The sequence below is a fragment of the Apostichopus japonicus genome, chromosome 23, assembly GCF_037975245.1.
Source record: "Apostichopus japonicus isolate 1M-3 chromosome 23, ASM3797524v1, whole genome shotgun sequence".
Taxonomy (NCBI): Eukaryota; Metazoa; Echinodermata; class Holothuroidea; order Aspidochirotida; family Stichopodidae; genus Apostichopus; species Apostichopus japonicus.
Window position 1 is genome coordinate 7,781,254 of NC_092583.1, and position 10,642 is coordinate 7,791,895.

At 38.1% G+C, this 10,642-nt stretch overlaps 1 non-coding gene and 1 pseudogene across 1 annotated transcript; both read left to right on the plus strand.

The window, feature by feature from the left end:
* The first annotated feature begins 2,747 nt into the window (after nt 1-2,747).
* On the plus strand, nt 2,748-5,045 carry LOC139964910 (dnaJ homolog subfamily C member 22-like; annotated as a pseudogene).
* A 2,100-nt stretch (nt 5,046-7,145) lies between these two features.
* Nucleotides 7,146-7,216, plus strand: Trnas-acu (transfer RNA serine (anticodon ACU)). The gene has a single exon. It is a non-coding gene; the product is annotated as a tRNA-Ser (tRNA).
* The last annotated feature ends 3,426 nt before the right edge of the window (nt 7,217-10,642 follow it).

The following is a 10,642-nucleotide window of genomic DNA, read 5'->3' on the forward strand; positions in this document are numbered from 1 at the left end:
AGGCTAGTTGCCAAGCAAACGAGTAAACTTGATACAATTCATGGATGATCTTACATTGTAACTAGCTACAGTAAATCCCTAATGAAATGTAAATGCTAGCTTAGGTTGGGTCCTTTGTCCAACTCCAGAGACCAAAGACTAGAAATTTAACATAGAATGCTCTGATCTGGCAATTGCAAGTTGCTACCTCCTACTTATGATTATGCAAGCTTGTGACCTCTCAAAAGAAGGGAATATCGCGAGACATGCATAGATCAAGCTAAAGGCAGTAAAAATAATTTCTGAATCGTTAAGGCGAAGTGTGTATCTCACCCAAGAGGCAATTTCGCACTATAGTTCATTTATTTAGCAGTTTTCCCAATAATCCGCATTTAGCAAAATACATATGTTACATACATATGTTACACTTGATAGGCGCTACATACACACAACTAGGACGTTATGGTACCATAACAATATCTACAACAATATCTATAAAAAGGGCGAATCTATTAACCTTACATTAATATTAACTTAACGAAGAAGATGTATGGAAGTTCTGATCATATATCCGTTATTCCTTTTTTTTTAATTAATTTTATATTATATTTGCTGGTATATTGCTTCACGCAAAACTCGGCCTATCTAAGACTCGTTTTTTTTTTATTCCGCTTTGAAGATCTCCTCGGAAAATAAGTTTAGAGCTGACATAAAAGTTTATGGTTTTTTATATATTTTATTATAATTATATCTTTTCAAGGAAGCATATATTGCTTTATTTGAATCGTATTCAGATTTCAGGAAGTGGCTGACAATATACGAGCTGAACTACACACGACTTCAACTGTTTTTCATTTCCTTCTTGAGATACAGCATGCATGTAGGGCTAACACACAGTTTCATGGGATTTCTGTCGACCTTTTTGTTAACTATATCTTGTCTATAGTTCTGAGTAAGTATTTCGGCAAGCATACGACTGTGTTTAAGACATGATGGTGCGAGCCCTTCTATTATAGTATAATAGGTCAATGTTTTTTCTTCATATCAAATACAGCTGTATGTTTTGTTACTAAAGCCATCACCCAGGAAGGGAGATGATTGTGGTTCAATATTATTTGGCCATGTTGCGTTTTCAACCCACGTAGGACAGTGTTCCCCTACTTAGGCCATAAAGTATATGCATTTACCAATCCACCCCCCCCCCCTCCTTCCTCACCCAGATTCCATCCGATTCTGGTCTTTGCTGTGGTTGCAGCTACGGGTGTGTGGGTGTGTGTTAGCGTGTACGTCTGTAGCACTTGCTTTGGTCCGCGACAACTCACCAACGGAGTGATGGAAATTTGACATACTGACCGTGTAGATGTATTATGGTAGGTGAGCCCTATTGTTTTTCGCCATGATCTTATCAAAAATAATAAGGTTATGGGGTCAAACGTGAAAATCTTTACATTGCAATAACTCGGCAGATTGTAGCCAAACTTGGTGTTCAATTGTTGACCAATACCTGGTACATGTAGGCCTAAATGCATTGGGAACATCTGGGCCCCAAAATTCCCGGCCCCTTTTTTAGCTGGGTGGACCCATATTTTATTTCCAACTTAAATGCATTTAGGGACACATTCTTTACGCCCCAATTTTTGGGGCCCAAATACTTTGAAAAATGTTGTCAAGTTCATTCCATAAAATTGCGTAATGACATACAATACTTTGACATTCCACTAAGCAAGGAATCATAGTGTCCGTTGGCTTTGTCTGCTTGATTCAGTGTTCAAGTGTAAAAGATCGAAATTTTCTTTGCGTGATTACATTCTAATACCAGTTTCTAATGCTACTGGAATGTTTCTGTAAATTATCTTCGTGGAAAGTATGATATTACTTAGTTCTATAACTAAGTTAAATCTTTGTTGTTGGTTGGGTGGTCCTTTACCACAGTTATATGTTGGTCTAGCAAGATCCGGCTCATTGTAATGTATCCGTTGATCTATACGTAGACAACACTGGTACAACCACACGATAGATCAAAATATAAGGGCAGTTTAGAGGTAAAGTTACTCCTGACGGAAATTTCCAAGCATCGTCTACATATCCTTTCGAAATTCTTTACCCGACGTTGTCAAGTTTCAAACGTAAACATGCACAGGCAAAGAGGAATGCTTATACACGTCCAAGTTTTGTTTTTCAAGTTTATTTTACGGGATATGTTTAATTTTCCATGAAATTCAAATTTAATTTCCGAATAGTCTATTATTAGAAGTCTTATACTATATGTCCAACACAGCACAATACACGAACTACATGACCGCACCTTCATTAAATCACAGTGTGTAAACAAACTACAAGTTGTAAAATTTTAATTGCGAGAGAAAGTTTTTATGTATATAAAGTATATTAAGACGCCTGAAAAGTGACTCAGAAATTATATTAAATAATATGGAAAAAAAGCGGCAGGGAATTTCTTGGTCAGGAGCGGGACTCAAACTAGTCTTGTTCAAGACCCTGACTTTCTGCCGTTACTTTGCCTGTTACAATTAATATGAGTGCGCCCTCACAAATCTCCTTCGTAAATCTGTCAAAACGAGGGTCTTCGTTTTACGTACCGCTCCACAATTAAAGTTGTGTTCATCCGCTCGAAAGGTTAACCATTATCAGAGAAAAGATGTTAAAGTACCTAAGGTAGGGCATGGTTTTAGCATGTTATCTGTTACTGTTATCGTTTGTTCTGCCTTTATATGAAACAACTTAATTTAAAGTATAGATGGTGTGGAAATATGGAGGATCGAAGGTACGATATAAACCATTTAGAAAATCGTTAGTTAAATGTTGATATTACTCCGAGCGAGCAGATGGAAGGGTGGGGGTTCAGTATGATAAACCAGGATATAACAGTTGAAAACTTCTATCTTTGCTTTGGCAGGTCTTGAAAGTGACGAGTTTAGTGTGTAAGTCATTGGAACAATTAATTGTGGTGCGAGACCTTTACTATCTTCATTTATCTTGTGTTCGTATCACCAACTGACGGTCTAGATAGCACCATTATTACTCCTATAGCCTGCTAACACGAAGACGGATACATCCATCGTTACATATTCACAGAAGGCATTAAGAAGAAAAATATGCAAGAGGATAATTATTTTGACATCATACTTATATCTGGTGAACGGCCTGGGAATAATTTGTCCCTACAACTCCTCCTTCGAAGAAGGATAAACCAGTGGTAGCCTAAACCCCACACAGGTCCTGACAGTATGTGGATTACAGGTCTAACTTAGGCTAGCCTAGACCCATTGGTACGAAGATAACACTTACTATCCTAGGTGTTAATAAGCCAACTTCTAAGGTACAAACATGCGGCATTTGTAGGGTCCATTTCCTTTCTTTTTTTTAGGTTCCTACCACTCCTCAGTTACAGTTACTGCACCTGTGATTAAGTTAGTGCACATTGACGATGTGGAACCTACAGATTATATTTTTGAAAACCAACATTTCTCATTGAATCCATGAATCCATGAATCACAGATGACCCAGCGTGGAGGCCAAAAACAAGTGGATTTCATATTTTTTGTGGCTTGTAGGTGGTGTATTTGGTTTTCACCATTTCTATCTTGTATGGTGGTGCACATGTGGATTCTTTGGTGTTGGAGTTTTCAGAGACCTCGGGAGAATTCCAAAATATGTAGACTCTGCCAATGATATACACCAGTGTATAAAAGGAAGTTAATCCAACAGATGATGAAGAATCCCAAACCATCTTTTTCAAGCTCTAGATTTTGCGCCCAGTTAGTTATTGGTACTTTCTTTGGCTACTTAACGATGGTAGCCATATCTGAAGAATTGCTCAGGAATTTCCGGTGGTACGAAGTTCAACTCTCGTAGTACCCTTTGCAATAGCTGTCGGTGTTCATATTGTGGGTAACATCGGTAGGGAATTCACTGGGTGGCAAAAGCCAGCGCTGTATGGGTAGCATACCAAGCCATTCTAAGTGCCTTCTTATTTCAGAAGAACAAAAGATTCAGGAAAAGTTCGGAAGCTTGGATGACTCAAATTATATGTAGGAGGCTTTTCGTTCTTTTCATTGCAGGTACGTTTGATGTTATCACTAAAATGGCATTGCTCCCAGCTGGACTGTGTTTTCTAAATTGAACAAAGAAAATAATAATAATAATAAGAATAATAATAATAATAATAATAATAATTGCTGGTTTAGTATTAATGCAGGTCTTGTGTTATCAACGATTGCAACATGATTCAGAAGAATATGGATTCTGCTTGGAAATATCTGAATCACTAACATTTGCAAATTTACTGTTAACTGATTTTATTACGTTATTTCTAATACTGATTTGCGATACTAAGATGTTGGGATACTATGGCAATGTGCAAAGGCATATTTTTCTCTGGACTGTCCCTTGTGAACAGTATGACAAAGGTCAGGCCCCAGTCAAGAGTTGAAGGACTTAGGTGAAAAAACTGACATTTTTATTTGTCATGCTGAAGAATACTTAAATTCAAGACTGGTATTTCGCTTGTGTGCATAGTTTAGTATAGATGTACCATGCAGAGCATGTATTACATGTAAATTGATTAATAATCTGTACTATAGATAGGGATGCAAATAATCCAAGTTTTTGGATGCCCAGCCAAATCTGGTCTCAGGAGGAACCAAAACATTTTCATGGAAAAGCAAAGATGAAAAGAGAATATCCCAGTGCTCAAAGTTAACTTTCACTTCAAAGTTAATGTTTGATACTTGCGTGTTTTTTTTAACGTAATATGTTACATGTTGACGTTTAGATGAACAGGATCCTGCATAACTGGTCTTTGGTTTCCGGCAATATACTTCAATGCCTCCATTACCACAGGGGATGGGGAAACAATCAAGGTTAAAGATGTAGTCAATCACTTCTTCAACTCACCTTTCTGGAAGGAATTCGTGGCGACCATGCAACAGTTATATCAGAGAGGGAAAGCCAGTGGATGTCGACGTCTTTGGTCGGATCTGATGGACTCGTTTGATCCTCAGGGCGAGATGAATGCCTATAAGGTTGGTAACAGATCCAAAGCATGAGAAGCAATGTAGATTAGCCGAGATTTTTCAAATACACGGACAATAAGAGGGCGCTTTGTCCATCGAGGTTTGAGTTATATTTGAACAAGTTAGTTTTTGACCCCAAACATTTGTAGTGTTATCACAAAGGTTACTGACCAATAAAATTTGTAGTCCTGATGATCACACCGGTGACGGGTTTATATATAATTATGCCAACGAGTATTAACTGTATATTCCTCTTTAAGGTTTGATATGTATCATTGAAGTGTAAGTTTGTATAATCTTGTTTTAAATTAAGGTGAGACGTGTGGTAACTATAGGGAGATGTTTACCACAATTAAGTGTTGCCATCATTTAGTGATATGTTTATTTACATGAGAGGGTCCGTTAAATTAGCTATGAATGGAGCTGCTCGACAAACAGGTATGTCCGTAACTTGTACATCTGGACGCAGAAACGAAGGGTCAGATCATTATATTCTCAACATCCCAGGCCTGAGCGTATCAGAGGTCTGGAAGATACATCCTCGAGACCAGCGCTAGGGATAATGTGCATCGTTACTGCCACCCCCCCCACCCTCATTACCCTTCCTCACCCCCGCAACCCCTGCACCCCGACCTGACAGATCTCGATGTCTCAGCCTATCAAAACTATAACATGTGTATCCATTAACTTGTCACGTGTCACTACGAATTGATCTAGTACAATGCGTGTATTTGTTCTTATGACACTACTTAACAACATGAAGGTATAAGTTTGTTACCAAATATAGAGGGATAAATAAGGAGACATACAAAACAGCAATGATACATTAAGTACAAGTTATAAGGTGCAGTCGAGGGTTTACTATAGTAGTTTTTTTTTTAAATGAACAGAACATTGGCAACCATTTTTTTTTTCGTATTTCAGAAACAAATCACGAACACTGCACTAGTAGGGTAAGGTACTTTTTAAGAAAAAGTCGCCCAGGAAAGAACCTGGGCACGAAAACCAAGCTACCGAACGACTGATCCGCTCTCAACCCCAGTCCCCTTGCAACGGGACTGTGACTGTGTGATCATCGTCGGGTGTGCATCACCATCGAAAGGGAACAGATACTACACAGTAAAGTATAAGGTTCACGTAAAAGAACATCGATCATGATGACATAACAGACGACCTACCGTTGATCGAGTCAAGAAGTATATACAGTTTACATTCAGACAACACTGTATTGAGTAAAGAACATGATATTGAGATGGATTAAACAAACTCTCTCCGATTTAATGTAGTCTCCTGCCGCCTTCCACGATAATATCGCTTGAATCTTTGCGTGATATATGGCCCACACTCCTTTGGCGTATGTTAGTCTCCAGTGAGAATGATGGGGTTGTTTCAGAAGCCATTTGGAAGTATAAACCGTTTGCTGATGATAGTTGCTTCTTTTGGTCACAAATCAAGCAATCAATTGTTTAAGTAAGACTCAGTGCAAGACATAAAACAATATAAATATGACATTATATGGGAACGAGAAGTTGCCTACTTGAGAGAAACCGAAAACATATTAAAAAAATAACAATTCTCAGAATTTTAATAAAGAAATCATATGTTTGGCCAACCGTAATTCCTTTTCTCGTTTCTTAGTTATGAACTCAGTCCCCCCCCCCCCTCCCCCAATGAATTGGCCTACATCGTGGCTTCAATTAATCTAATAAATCTAATAACCTATCTACTTTCCGTAGGACTATGTGAAGGGAACCTATGTACAACATAATGCTTTTATCTATTTGTTTGTCTAATAATATGTCAGGGTCTAATAATTATGTCAACGCTCGTCCGATACATTGCGTTATGTATAAGTTTGTGTTGACGGTCAGGAGTTCGGCTTGGTGAAATTTACACCATCTTAACTATTGATTTTGTTAATACAACTGTGTGATGCTTTGACCATTTGTGAAGAAATGCACTGCTGTTTGTGTGGATCATCAGTTGCTTGTGTGTCATCCTTTGGAACTAAACAATATCTAAACTAGAATGGAAATAATTAACGTCCTTCTCGTATTTAGATCAAACTCAGAACAATTTTCAGAACAGAGTTTCCATGAAGTCAGAGAGAGAATCTCTGGACATACAAACTCCGCCCATAGCCTAGTTGGTTAGGGTGTCCGCATACTAAGCGGGAGGCCCGGGTTCTAATCCCGGTGGAGGCTGGAAGTTTTTTCACTGTTCTGGATTTTCCTTCTCATTACGTTTTCAATTATATATGTTCATTTGCCTTTGTCGTTAACCTCCATTTCATTAACATAAAGTCTGTTGAAAGTATCTCTTTCGAGATCCGGCTTTAGGGATCACAAATGATTTTCGAGTTGGTTAGCATCATGTTTGATTTCTAGAGTAAGGCAAAAACAGAACTTGTGTTGTTCGATACATGTGTCAAACGCCTACAGTGAAATTACGACCTTCCTTACCGGTTTCGATCCTCTGGACATACAATCAGCGTCTATAATCCAGTTGGTTAGGGTGTTCGCGTACAAAGCGGGACGCCCGGGTTCGAATCCCGGTGGAGGCTGGAAGTTTTTTTCACTGTTCTAGATTTTCCTTCTCATTACGTTTTCAATTATATATATATATATATATATATATATATATATATATATATATAAATATATATATATAAGCGTGGGTGTATGCGTGTGTGTGTGTGTGTATGCGTGTGCATGGTTGGGTACACATTAAGCGGCTTTACCACCAATTTTACCCAACGTATAAGGAATCATTACACATAGGCCAACCCACACATACACACATACTTACAAGAGCTACCCTATGGAGTCATCTACTTGAAACATACTTCAGGATACACATTATGCCCAGCATAGCCTTGTGAATCATCCCTAATGGAGACGACATGGCATTTCATACAGCGCCCTCGATTTGTTTAACCATGTTAACCATCAACTGACTGTGCATCAACCTTACAGTGACATACCTGCAGTGACATTGTAGTCTTTGTAGGAGTCCATTCTTCAAAATGTAAGTACTTTCAAGATCTTGTTTACAATTTGGTCTTAGTAACGATAACTTCCTTAGATGATACACATTACATTGCTGCATGATTGTAGACCAGGTTAGTCCACTTTAGTTACACTTGATAATATAGGCCTAGCCTATAATAGGCCTGATGTATTACTAGGCATGATGAGTGTGCTCAAGCCTAGGTTAGGCTAGGCCTAGTCTGCTACTTTAGCACAGCCGCAGTACTTATACATCATGTTAGCCCTTCATTTTTCTGACAGTTGCGACCTTCATGAGTATATGTTTGTATCACGGTTAGCAGTAAGTTAAATACTACTATACTAGCTTGCAGCTAGATAAATTACTGAAGGCTACAGTAGATGTATGCCTAGGCCTAGGCTAGGTTATATATGCCTACCCTAAAATTGCATGGATCTAGGCTGATGCCAAGTCCAGCCTTTTCTCTAGCTAAGCTTGATAGGTATTCGTGGTAGTGACTCATAATCTACAGAAGGCACATTTTAACTCCTTGTCTGGGCTTTCATTGTAAGTCTTCTAAGATAGGCTTTTAATGCATTGTGATGTAGCCTACTAAAACTTTAGTTTATAGGCCGTGGCTATTCTTACGACTAGTCGTAACAATTATTTATAAACTATTCTTACGACAAAGGCGAATTCAAGCGCAGTAAAGTAAATAAAGCAACTGGGCATGTAGTAGGGGTAACCCTTACCCTAAACATAACCCTAAACCTCAATCCTAACCCTAACCGAAAATTATTGTTACTCCTCGTCATAAAAATAGTACTCCTGGTCATAAAAATAGCAACTGCACATGCAAAGTCGGAAATTATTCTTACGACTAGTCGTAAGAATAGCCACTTTGTAGTTTATAAGCCATTGGCAAAGTTGATAAGGGGTATAATAGTGTAACTGTTGTTAGCCGTAGGTCAGTTATGCATCTTACATGTCATACTGGTGTATGCACATGATGGTGTAAGGATCAGGAACAGTCAGCTGTTAATGTGATGTGATTTAAGAGACTTCAGTTGAACAATAGTTCAATTCAAGCCTTTAGGCCTGTCATAGTTGTCCATTCTCCTAGGACTTTCAATTAAGTACAGCAGGCTATGCATATGTAACAGGTGGAGTACAAAGATAGTCTAAGACGCCATCTGTGGTGCTGTGATCTTTATTGTGGAACTTGACTTTGTTCCCCGAACAAACTCCTATTAAGAAATGAAAAGATGAAACACGACCATAAGCAAAAATAGAAAAATAGCTAATGTTAAAGGAATAAAAAAAAGAATATGAAATGCAAAATGGGACGGAATATCATACGTTAATTACAATGGAGTCAAAGGTCCTAGTAGAAAGCTCCTACTGTCATTACCTACATGTATGTCATACCCGTGAACTCAATATGAAGCTTATGAATCGACTATGAACCCAGAGTAATCTACGGTTTAATCACGGCCAACTAGGTATACACACTGAGCCCCCAACAACTAAGATTATACCGCACGCACTCTAGTGAACTGATGGCAACTCTTGAGGGACCCAAATAGGGCTACGAGGCATGCCACCTCCAGAGCAACCTATCACTTATACACTATAGAATGGGCAAATTATCTAATAAAGACTAGCATTACCGACTCAAGGAGAAATAATAATGCCTATCTGCCTGTAGGTTAATAACAACTCTCTCATAAGGAACCCCCCACACAGCTCTGCTCCAAGCTTAAGGTTCTATGAGAGGTCTCATGATGAGTTTTGCTCTCACTCCCTTAATTATATACGTTAACAACTTGATTGTCTTGTAATCCACCTTAACTACATCACTAATAATTATAATGAAAACTTGAACCAAAGCTGTATCAAATACTGTAGCTATTCTACTTGCAATAGCCAAGATACCGTCAACCAAGCATGAAAATGAAAGTAAATGACTACAGGTACATATATAATGAGCCTAACTTCGCAATACATGTAAATACTGCTGTACAAGGAATCCCTGCATAAAAGCATGGCAATGATAAATAAGCTTAACCCTCTTCAAACTCCTTAAAACTAGATGATCAAGTCTTTCTGAATACACAGCTTGTTACCAGGTGATCATCTTCATTAAAATGTACCCTTAGAAGAGCAGGATACGGCAAAGTAGTTAAAGATAAATGTTTGCGATTTGTTTAGCACATGTGTTGTAATAAAAATACAATGAGATTCAGCTTTTACCCGAGGTTGAAGTTCCCCAAATCCCATCAGCATATTCAACTTGGTATTAAATATGGGTTGGTATTTACAATCTAGCATTCTGTGCCTGTCACACATAAGAGTAAGACTTTTGTTGCCAAGGCTGTAAGATCTACAATGTTATAGAAAGCAAATGGTGTTCCATTTGCCACTTGTCAGTACACTATAGCTTCATGCCCACTATATTTATTTTCAAACAAACTAGCTAAATACATTTGCATTTTAATACAAAAATTCCAACTAAATTGGCAAAGGTCCTGAATCATTATATAATACAGTATAGGATTACCAAAACTTAATCGTTAGTTACCAACAGTGTTGGAATGTTTAATTCAGCTCTAAATACTGGTGGAAAGCACAACTATTTGCAC